This window comes from Oryzias latipes, chromosome 20 (genome assembly GCF_053564925.1).
Source record: "Oryzias latipes strain Hd-rR chromosome 20, Olatipes_Hd-rR_3.1".
Taxonomy (NCBI): domain Eukaryota; kingdom Metazoa; phylum Chordata; class Actinopteri; order Beloniformes; family Adrianichthyidae; genus Oryzias; species Oryzias latipes.
The window spans coordinates 5,371,231-5,383,384 of record NC_136256.1 but is presented as its reverse complement, the minus strand read 5'-3'; positions in this window follow the sequence as shown (position 1 = coordinate 5,383,384).

The following is a 12,154-nucleotide window of genomic DNA, read 5'->3' as shown; positions in this document are numbered from 1 at the left end:
CTTAGACTCATCAAGAGGGATCAACGAGTTGCCATTGTGTTTTTGCGGAACCCACTGAATACTATTCTTGGACATCAACATCTGAAAGCCACTAAAAAATGGGATACGTCAAGAAGATTTTAGTGATAAACAAGTAAAAGACTGCAGATTTCTTGCAGCTGTATAGTCCTTAGTAAGCAGATAGCAATGGTGATGGTCTAAAAAGCACGTGATGTGCTTGATGAATGGTTTAATTTTAAGGTGTACATTAGTTACACTAGTCAACAACTGAAGATAATGGAGTCAATCCCCCTACGTCTCACATGCTAAGCGAGCGCTCTACCATTTGAGCTAATTCCCCTTCCGTTAGATGTTTTTACTGTGCCAAGCTTTAATTTCACTTTGTGAAATGAATTGACAAATCTTCCTAACGTGGTTGCATATCCAAACACTGTCTTTATAGTTTTTCTCTGCAAAATCTCAACATGTTCCAATGGTGGACAACTATAAGATACTATTTTGGTTTCCACAGTTTACAAGCTAATGCTAGAATGGTTGGCAAGGCCCTATTTACAAAGGTAAAATAAAAACCTGGGGCTTCTACATGAATCAAAAAATTTAAAAGGTGACTCATTACCTATGTACGTAGTTGTGCTGAATGAAAAGAGACTGACCAGCAAATCTTTCTGATCTCCATTTTCCCTCATGGTAATTTTGCATGCATCTTTTTACCTGAGGTTATACACTCCTTGTGAGCAAAAACTTAGACTCATCAAGAGGGATCAACAAGTTGCCATTGTGTTTTTGCGGAACCCCATGAATACTACTCTTGGACATCAACATCTGAAAGCCACTAAAAAATGGGATACCTCAAGAAGATTTTAGTGATTAAAAAGTAAAAGACTGCAGATTTCTTGCAGCTGTATAGTCCTTAGTAAGCAGATAGCAATGGTGATTGTTTAAAAACCCTGTAATGTGTTTCATGAATGGTTTAATTTTAAGGTGTGCATTAGTTAAACTAGTCAACAACTGAAGATAATGGAGAATGAGGGCTTCGATCCCCCTACCTCTCACATGCTAAGCAAGCTCTCTACCATTTGAGCTAATTCCCCTTCCGTTAGATGTTTTTACTGTGCCAAGCTTTAATTTCACTTTGTGAAATGAATTGACAAATCTTCCTAACGTGGTTGCATATCCAAACACTGTCTTTATAGTTTTTCTCTGCAAAATCTCAACATGTTCCAATGGTGGACAACTATAAGATACTATTTTGGTTTCCACAGTTTACAAGCTAATGCTCGAATGGTTGGCAAGGCCCTATTTACAAAGGTAAAATAAAAACCTGGGGCTTCTACATGAATCAAAAAATCTAAAAAGTGACTCATTACCTATGTACGTAGTTGTGCTGAATGAAAAGAGACTGACCAGCAAATCTTTCTGATGTCCATTTTCCCTGATGGTAATTTTGCATGCATCTTTTTACCTGAGGTTATACACTCCTTGTGAGCAAAAACTTAGACTCATCAAGAGGGATCAACAAGTTGCCATTGTGTTTTTGCGGAACCCACTGAATACTACTCTTGGACATCAACATCTGAAAGCCACTAAAAAATGGGATACCTCAAGAAGATCTTAGTGATTAACAACTGAAAGACTGCAGATTTCTTGCATCTGAATAGTGCTTAGTAAGCACTTAGCAATGGTGATTGTTTAAAAACCATGTAATGTGTTTGATGAATGGTTTAATTTTAAGGTGTACATTAGTTACACTAGTCAACAACTGAAGATAATGGAGAATGAGGGCGTTGATCCCCCTACCTCTCACATGCTAAGCGAGCGCTCTACCATTTGAGCTAATTCCCCTTCCATTAGATGTTTTTACTGTGCAAAGCTTTAATTTCACTTTGTGTAATGAATTGACAAATCTTCCTAACATGGTTGCATATCCAAACACTGTCTTTATAGTTTTTCTCTGCAAAATCTCAACATGTTCCAATAGTGGACAACCATAACATACTATTTTGGTTTCCACAGTTGACACGCTAATGCTAGAATGGTTGGCAAGGCCCTATATACAAAGGTAAAATAAAAACCTGGGGCTTCTACATGAATCAAAAAATCTAAAAAGTGACTCATTACCTATGTCCGTAGTTGTGCTGAGTAAAAAGAGACTGACCAGCAAATCTTTCTGATGTCCATTTTCCCTGATGGTAATTTTGCATGCATCTTTTTACCTGAGGTTATACACTCCTTGTGAGCAAAAACTTAGACCCATCCAGAGGGATCAACGAGTTGCAATTGTGTTTTTGCGGAACCCACTGAATACTATTCTTGGACATCAACATCTGAAAGCCACTAAAAAATGGGATACCTCAAGAAGATTTTTAGTAATTAACAACTGAAAGACTGCAGATTTCTTGCAGATGGATAGTCCTTATTAAGCAGATAGCAATGGTGATTGTTTAAAAACCATGTAATGTGTTTGATGAATGGTTTAATTTTGAAGGTGTGCATTAGTTACACTAGTCAACAACTGAAGATAATGGAGAATGAGGGCGTCAATCCCCCTACCTCTCACATGCTAAGCGAGCGCTCTACCATTTGAGCTAATTCCCCTTCCGTTAGATGTTTTTACTGTGCCAAGCTTTAATTTCACTTTGTGTAATGAATTGCCAAATCTTCCTAACGTGGTTGCATATCCAAACACTGTCTTTATAGTTTTTCTCTGCAAAATCTCAACATGTTCCAATGGTGGACAACTATACGATACTATTTTGGTTTCCACAGTTTACAAGCTAATGCTAGAATGGTTGGCAAGGCCCTATTTACAAAGGTAAAATAAAAACCTGGGGCTTCTACATGAATCAAAAAATTTAAAAGGTGACTCATTACCTATGTACGTAGTTGTGCTGAATGAAAAGAGACTGACCAGCAAATCTTTCTGATGTCCATTTTCCCTGATGGTAATTTTGCATGCATCTTTTTACCTGAGGTTATACACTCCTTGTGAGCAAAAACTTAGACTCATCAAGAGGGATCAACAAGTTGCCATTGTGTTGTTGCGGAACCCACTGAATACTATTTTTGGACATCAACATCTGAAAGCCACTAAAAAATGGGATCCCTCAAGAAGATCTTAGTGATTAACAACTGAAAGACTGCAGATTTCTTGCAGCTGAATAGTGCTTAGTAAGCACTTAGCAATGGTGATTGTTTAAAAACCACGTAATGTGTTTGATGAATGGTTTAATTTTAAGGTGTACATTAGTTACACTAGTCAACAACTGAAGATAATGGAGAATGAGGGCATCGATCCCCCTACCTCTCACATGCTAAGCGAGCGCTCTACCATTTGAGCTAATTCCCCTTCCGTTAGATGTTTTTACTGTGCCAAGCTTTAATTTCACTTTGTGAAATGAATTGACAAATCTTCCTAACGTGGTTGCATATCCAAACACTGTCTTTATAGTTTTTCTCTGCAAAATCTCAACATGTTCCAATGGTGGACAATCATAGGATACTATTTTGATTTCCACAGTTTACAAGCTAATGCTAGAATGGTTGGCAAGGCCCTATTTTCAAAGGTAAAATAAAAACCTGGGGCTTCTACATGAATCAAAAAATTTAAAAGGTGACTCATTACCTATGTACGTAGTTGTGCTGAATGAAAAGAGACTGACCAGCAAATCTTTCTGATGTCCATTTTCCCTGATGGTAATTTTGCATGCATCTTTTTACCTGAGGTTATACACTCCTTGTGAGCAAAAACTTAGACTCATCAAGAGGGATCAACGAGTTGCCATTGTGTTTTTGCGGAACCCACTGAATACTATTCTTGGACATCAACATCTGAAAGCCACTAAAAAATGGGATACGTCAAGAAGATTTTAGTGATAAACAAGTAAAGGACTGCAGATTTCTTGCAGCTGTATAGTCCTTAGTAAGCAGATAGCAATGGTGATTGTTTAAAAACCACGTGATGTGTTTGATGAATGGTTTAATTTTAAGGTGTACATTAGTTACACTAGTCAACAACTGAAGATAATGGAGAATGAGGGCATCGATCCCCCTACCTCTCACATGCGAAGCGAGCGCTCTACCATTTGAGCTAATTCCCCTTCCGTTAGATGTTTTTACTGTGCCAAGCTTTAATTTCACTTTGTGTAATGAATTGACAAATCTTCCTAACGTGGTTGCATATCCAAACACTGTCTTTATAGTTTTTCTCTGCAAAATCTCAACATGTTCCAATGGTGGACAACCATAAGATACTATTTTGGTTTCCAAAGTTGACACGCTAATGCTAGAATGGTTGGCAAGGCCCTATTTACAAAGGTAAAATAAAAACCTGGGGCTTCTACATGAATCAAAAAATCTAAAAGGTGACTGATTACCTATGTACGTAGTTGTGCTGAGTAAAAAGAGACTGACCAGCAAATCTTTCTGATGTCCATTTTCCCTGATGGTAATTTTGCATGCATCATTTTACATGAGGTTATACACTCCTTATGAGCAAAAACTTAGACCCATCAAGAGGGATCAACGAGTTGCCATTGTGTTGTTGCGGAACCCACTGAATACTATTTTTGGACATCAACATCTGAAAGCCACTTAAAAATGGGATACCTCAAGAAGATCTTACTGATTAACAAATGAAAGACTGCAGATTTCTTGTAGCTGAATAGTGCTTAGTAAGCACTTAGCAATGGTGATTAAAAACCATGTAATGTGTTTTATGAATGGTTTAATTTTAAGGTGTACATTAGTAACACTAGTCAACAACTGAAGATAATGGAGAATGAAGGCGTCAATCCCCCTACCTCTCACATGCTAAGCGAGCGCTCTACCATTTGAGCTAATTCCCCTTCCGTTAAATGTTTTTACTGTTCCAAGCTTTAATTTCACTTTGTGAAATGAATTGACAAATCTTCCTAACGTGGTTGCATATCCAAACACTGTCTTTATAGTTTTTCTCTGCAAAATCTCAACATGTTCCAATGGTGGACAACTATAAGATACTATTTTGGTTTCCACAGTTTACAAGCTAATGCTAGAATGGTTGGCAAGGCCCTATTTACAAAGGTAAAATAAAAACCTGGGGCTTCTACATGAATCAAAAAATTTAAAAGGTGACTCATTACCTATGTACGTAGTTGTGCTGAATGAAAAGAGACTGACCAGCAAATCTTTCTGATGTCCATTTTCCCTGATGGTAATTTTGCATGCATCTTTTTACCTGAGGTTATACACTCCTTGTGAGCAAAAACTTAGACTCATCAAGAGGGATCAACGAGTTGCCATTGTGTTTTTGCGGAACCCACTGAATACTATTTTTGGACATCAACATCTGAAAGCCACTAAAAAATGGGATACCTCAAGAAGATCTTAGTGATTAACAACTGAAAGACTGCAGATTTCTTGCAGCTGAATAGTGCTTAGTAAGCACTTAGCAATGGTGATTGTTTAAAAACCACGTAATGTGTTTGATGAATGGTTTAATTTTAAGGTGTACATTAGTTACACTAGTCAACAACTGAAGATAATGGAGAATGAGGGCATCGATCCCCCTACCTCTCACATGCTAAGCGAGCGCTCTACCATTTGAGCTAATTCCCCTTCCGTTAGATGTTTTTACTGTGCCAAGCTTTAATTTCACTTTGTGTAATGAATTGACAAATCTTCCTAACGTGGTTGCATATCCAAACACTGTCTTTATAGTTTTTCTCTGCAAAATCTCAACATGTTCCAATGGTGGACAACCATAAGATACTATTTTGGTTTCCAAAGTTGACACGCTAATGCTAGAATGGTTGGCAAGGCCCTATATACAAAGGTAAAATAAAAACCTGGGGCTTCTACATGAATCAAAAAATTTAAAAGGTGACTCATTACCTATGTACGTAGTTGTGCTGAATGAAAAGAGACTGACCAGCAAATCTTTCTGATGTCCATTTTCCCTGATGGTAATTTTGCATGCATCTTTTTACCTGAGGTTATACACTCCTTGTGAGCAAAAACTTAGACTCATCAAGAGGGATCAACAAGTTGCCATTGTGTTGTTGCGGAACCCACTGAATACTATTTTTGGACATCAACATCTGAAAGCCACTAAAAAATGGGATACCTCAAGAAGATCTTATTGATTAACAACTGAAAGACTGCAGATTTCTTGCAGCTGAATAGTGCTTAGTAAGCACTTAGCAATGGTGATTGTTTAAAAACCACGTAATGTGTTTGATGTATGGTTTAATTTTAAGGTGTACATTAGTTACACTAGTCAACAACTGAAGATAATGGAGAATGAGGGCATCGATCCCCCTACCTCTCACATGCTAAGCGAGTTCTCTACCATTTGAGCTAATTCCCCTTCCGTTAGATGTTTTTACTGTGCCAAGCTTTAATTTCACTTTGTGAAATGAATTGACAAATCGTCCTAACGTGGTTGCATATCCAAACACTGTCTTTATAGTTTTTCTCTGCAAAATCTCAACATGTTCCAATGGTGGACAATCATAGGATACTATTTTGATTTCCACAGTTTACAAGCTAATGCTAGAATGGTTGGCAAGGCCCTATTTTCAAAGGTAAAATAAAAACCTGGGGCTTCTACATGAATCAAAAAATTTAAAAGGTGACTCATTACCTATGTACGTAGTTGTGCTGAATGAAAAGAGACTGACCAGCAAATCTTTCTGATGTCCATTTTCCCTGATGGTAATTTTGCATGCATCTTTTTACCTGAGGTTATACACTCCTTATGAGCAAAAACTTAGACCCATCAAGAGGGATCAACGTGTTGCCATTGTGTTTTTGCGGAACCCACTGAATACTATTCTTGGACATCAACATCTGAAAGCCACTAAAAAATGGGATACGTCAAGAAGATTTTAGTGATAAACAAGTAAAAGACTGCAGATTTCTTGCAGCTGTATAGTCCTTAGTAAGCAGATAGCAATGGTGATGGTCTAAAAAGCACGTGATGTGCTTGATGAATGGTTTAATTTTAAGGTGTACATTAGTTACACTAGTCAACAACTGAAGATAATGGAGAATGAGGGCGTCAATCCCCCTACGTCTCACATGCTAAGCGAGCGCTCTACCATTTGAGCTAATTCCCCTTCCGTTAGATGTTTTTACTGTGCCAAGCTTTAATTTCACTTTGTGAAATGAATTGACAAATCTTCCTAACGTGGTTGCATATCCAAACACTGTCTTTATAGTTTTTCTCTGCAAAATCTCAACATGTTCCAATGGTGGACAACTATAAGATACTATTTTGGTTTCCACAGTTTACAAGCTAATGCTAGAATGGTTGGCAAGGCCCTATTTACAAAGGTAAAATAAAAACCTGGGGCTTCTACATGAATCAAAAAATTTAAAAGGTGACTCATTACCTATGTACGTAGTTGTGCTGAATGAAAAGAGACTGACCAGCAAATCTTTCTGATGTCCATTTTCCCTGATGGTAATTTTGCATGCATCTTTTTACCTGAGGTTATACACTCCTTGTGAGCAAAAACTTAGACTCATCAAGAGGGATCAACAAGTTGCCATTGTGTTTTTGCGGAACCCACTGAATACTACTCTTGGACATCAACATCTGAAAGCCACTAAAAAATGGGATACCTCAAGAAGATTTTAGTGATTAACAAGTAAAAGACTGCAGATTTCTTGCAGCTGTATAGTCCTTAGTAAGCAGATAGCAATGGTGATTGTTTAAAAACCCTGTAATGTGTTTCATGAATGGTTTAATTTTAAGGTGTGCATTAGTTAAACTAGTCAACAACTGAAGATAATGGAGAATGAGGGCTTCGATCCCCCTACCTCTCACATGCTAAGCGAGCTCTCTACCATTTGAGCTAATTCCCCTTCCGTTAGATGATTTTACTGTGCCAACCTTTAATTTCACTTTGTGAAATGAATTGACAAATCTTCCTAACGTGGTTGCATATCCAAACACTGTCTTTATAGTTTTTCTCTGCAAAATCTCAACATGTTCCAATGGTGGACAACTATAAGATACTATTTTGGTTTCCACAGTTTACAAGCTAATGCTCGAATGGTTGGCAAGGCCCTATTTACAAAGGTAAAATAAAAACCTGGGGCTTCTACATGAATCAAAAAATTTAAAAGGAGACTCATTACCTATGTACGTAGTTGTGCTGAATGAAAAGAGACTGACCAGCAAATCTTTCTGATGTCCATTTTCCCTGATGGTAATTTTGCATGCATCTTTTTACCTGAGGTTATACACTCCTTGTGAGCAAAAACTTAGACTCATCAAGAGGGATCAACAAGTTGCCATTGTGTTTTTGCGGAACCCACTGAATACTACTCTTGGACATCAACATCTGAAAGCCACTAAAAAATGGGATACCTCAAGAAGATTTTAGTGATTAACAAGTAAAAGACTGCAGATTTCTTGCAGCTGTATAGTCCTTAGTAAGCAGATAGCAATGGTGATTGTTTAAAAACCCTGTAATGTGTTTCATGAATGGTTTAATTTTAAGGTGTGCATTAGTTACACTAGTCAACAACTGAAGATAATGGAGAATGAGGGCTTCGATCCCCCTACCTCTCACATGCTAAGCGAGCTCTCTACCATTTGAGCTAATTCCCCTTCCGTTAGATGTTTTTACTGTGCCAAGCTTTAATTTCACTTTGTGAAATGAATTGACAAATCTTCCTAACGTGGTTGCATATCCAAACACTGCCTTTATAGTTTTTCTCTGCAAAATCTCAACATGTTCCAATGGTGGACAACTATAAGATACTATTTTGGTTTCCACAGTTTACAAGCTAATGCTAGAATGGTTAGCAAGGCCCTATTTACAAAGGTAAAATAAAAACCTGGGGCTTCTACATGAATCAAAAAATTTAAAAGGTGACTCATTACCTATGTACGTAGTTGTGCTGAATGAAAAGAGACTGACCAGCAAATCTTTCTGATGTCCATTTTCCCTGATGGTAATTTTGCATGCATCTTTTTACCTGAGGTTATACACTCCTTGTGAGCAAAAACTTAGACTCATCAAGAGGGATCAACGAGTTGCCATTGTGTTTTTGCGGAACCCACTGAATACTATTCTTGGACATCAACATCTGAAAGCCACTAAAAAATGGGATACGTCAAGAAGATTTTAGTGATAAACAAGTAAAAGACTGCAGATTTCTTGCAGCTGTATAGTCCTTAGTAAGCAGATAGCAATGGTGATTGTTTAAAAACCACGTGATGTGCTTGATGAATGGTTTAATTTTAAGGTGTGCATTAGTTACACTAGTCAACAACTGAAGATAATGGAGAATGAGGGCGTTGATCCCCCTACCTCTCACATGCTAAGCGAGCGCTCTACCATTTGAGCTAATTCCCCTTCCATTAGATGTTTTTACTGTGCAAAGCTTTAATTTCACTTTGTGTAATGAATTGACAAATCTTCCTAACATGGTTGCATATCCAAACACTGTCTTTATAGTTTTTCTCTGCAAAATCTCAACATGTTCCAATAGTGGACAACCATAACATACTATTTTGGTTTCCACAGTTGACACGCTAATGCTAGAATGGTTGGCAAGGCCCTATATACAAAGGTAAAATAAAAACCTGGGGCTTCTACATGAATCAAAAAATCTAAAAAGTGACTCATTACCTATGTCCGTAGTTGTGCTGAGTAAAAAGAGACTGACCAGCAAATCTTTCTGATGTCCATTTTCCCTGATGGTAATTTTGCATGCATCTTTTTACCTGAGGTTATACACTCCTTGTGAGCAAAAACTTAGACCCATCCAGAGGGATCAACGAGTTGCAATTGTGTTTTTGCGGAACCCACTGAATACTATTCTTGGACATCAACATCTGAAAGCCACTAAAAAATGGGATACCTCAAGAAGATTTTTAGTAATTAACAACTGAAAGACTGCAGATTTCTTGCAGATGGATAGTCCTTATTAAGCAGATAGCAATGGTGATTGTTTAAAAACCATGTAATGTGTTTGATGAATGGTTTAATTTTGAAGGTGTGCATTAGTTACACTAGTCAACAACTGAAGATAATGGAGAATGAGGGCGTCAATCCCCCTACCTCTCACATGCTAAGCGAGCGCTCTACCATTTGAGCTAATTCCCCTTCTGTTAGATGTTTTTACTGTGCCAAGCTTTAATTTCACTTTGTGTAATGAATTGACAAATCTTCCTAACGTGGTTGCATATCCAAACACTGTCTTTATAGTTTTTCTCTGCAAAATCTCAACATGTTCCAATGGTGGACAACTATAAGATACTATTTTGGTTTCCACAGTTTACAAGCTAATGCTAGAATGGTTGGCAAGGCCCTATTTACAAAGGTAAAATAAAAACCTGGGGCTTCTACATGAATCAAAAAATTTAAAAGGTGACTCATTACCTATGTACGTAGTTGTGCTGAATGAAAAGAGACTGACCAGCAAATCTTTCTGATGTCCATTTTCCCTGATGGTAATTTTGCATGCATCTTTTTACCTGAGGTTATACACTCCTTGTGAGCAAAAACTTAGACTCATCAAGAGGGATCAACAAGTTGCCATTGTGTTGTTGCGGAACCCACTGAATACTATTTTTGGACATCAACATCTGAAAGCCACTAAAAAATGGGATACCTCAAGAAGATCTTAGTGATTAACAACTGAAAGACTGCAGATTTCTTGCAGCTGAATAGTGCTTAGTAAGCACTTAGCAATGGTGATTGTTTAAAAACCACGTAATGTGTTTGATGAATGGTTTAATTTTAAGGTGTACATTAGTTACACTAGTCAACAACTGAAGATAATGGAGAATGAGGGCATCGATCCCCCTACCTCTCACATGCTAAGCGAGCGCTCTACCATTTGAGCTAATTCCCCTTCCGTTAGATGTTTTTACTGTGCCAACCTTTAATTTCACTTTGTGAAATGAATTGACAAATCTTCCTAACGTGGTTGCATATCCAAACACTGTCTTTATAGTTTTTCTCTGCAAAATCTCAACATGTTCCAATGGTGGACAATCATAGGATACTATTTTGATTTCCACAGTTTACAAGCTAATGCTAGAATGGTTGGCAAGGCCCTATTTTCAAAGGTAAAATAAAAACCTGGGGCTTCTACATGAATCAAAAAATTTAAAAGGTGACTCATTACCTATGTACGTAGTTGTGCTGAATGAAAAGAGACTGACCAGCAAATCTTTCTGATGTCCATTTTCCCTGATGGTAATTTTGCATGCATCTTTTTACCTGAGGTTATACACTCCTTGTGAGCAAAAACTTAGACTCATCAAGAGGGATCAACGAGTTGCCATTGTGTTTTTGCGGAACCCACTGAATACTATTCTTGGACATCAACATCTGAAAGCCACTAAAAAATGGGATACGTCAAGAAGATTTTAGTGATAAACAAGTAAAAGACTGCAGATTTCTTGCAGCTGTATAGTCCTTAGTAAGCAGATAGCAATGGTGATTGTTTAAAAACCACGTGATGTGCTTGATGAATGGTTTAATTTTAAGGTGTGCATTAGTTACACTAGTCAACAACTGAAGATAATGGAGAATGAGGGCGTTGATCCCCCTACCTCTCACATGCTCAGCGAGCGCTCTACCATTTGAGCTAATTCCCCTTCCATTAGATGTTTTTACTGTGCAAAGCTTTAATTTCACTTTGTGTAATGAATTGACAAATCTTCCTAACATGGTTGCATATCCAAACACTGTCTTTATAGTTTTTCTCTGCAAAATCTCAACATGTTCCAATAGTGGACAACCATAACATACTATTTTGGTTTCCACAGTTGACACGCTAATGCTAGAATGGTTGGCAAGGCCCTATATACAAAGGTAAAATAAAAACCTGGGGCTTCTACATGAATCAAAAAATCTAAAAAGTGACTCATTACCTATGTCCGTAGTTGTGCTGAGTAAAAAGAGACTGACCAGCAAATCTTTCTGATGTCCATTTTCCCTGATGGTAATTTTGCATGCATCTTTTTACCTGAGGTTATACACTCCTTGTGAGCAAAAACTTAGACTCATCAAGAGGGATCAACAAGTTGCCATTGTGTTGTTGCGGAACCCACTGAATACTATTTTTGGACATCAACATCTGAAAGCCACTAAAAAATGGGATACCTCAAGAAGATCTTAGTGATTAACAACTGAAAGACTGCAGA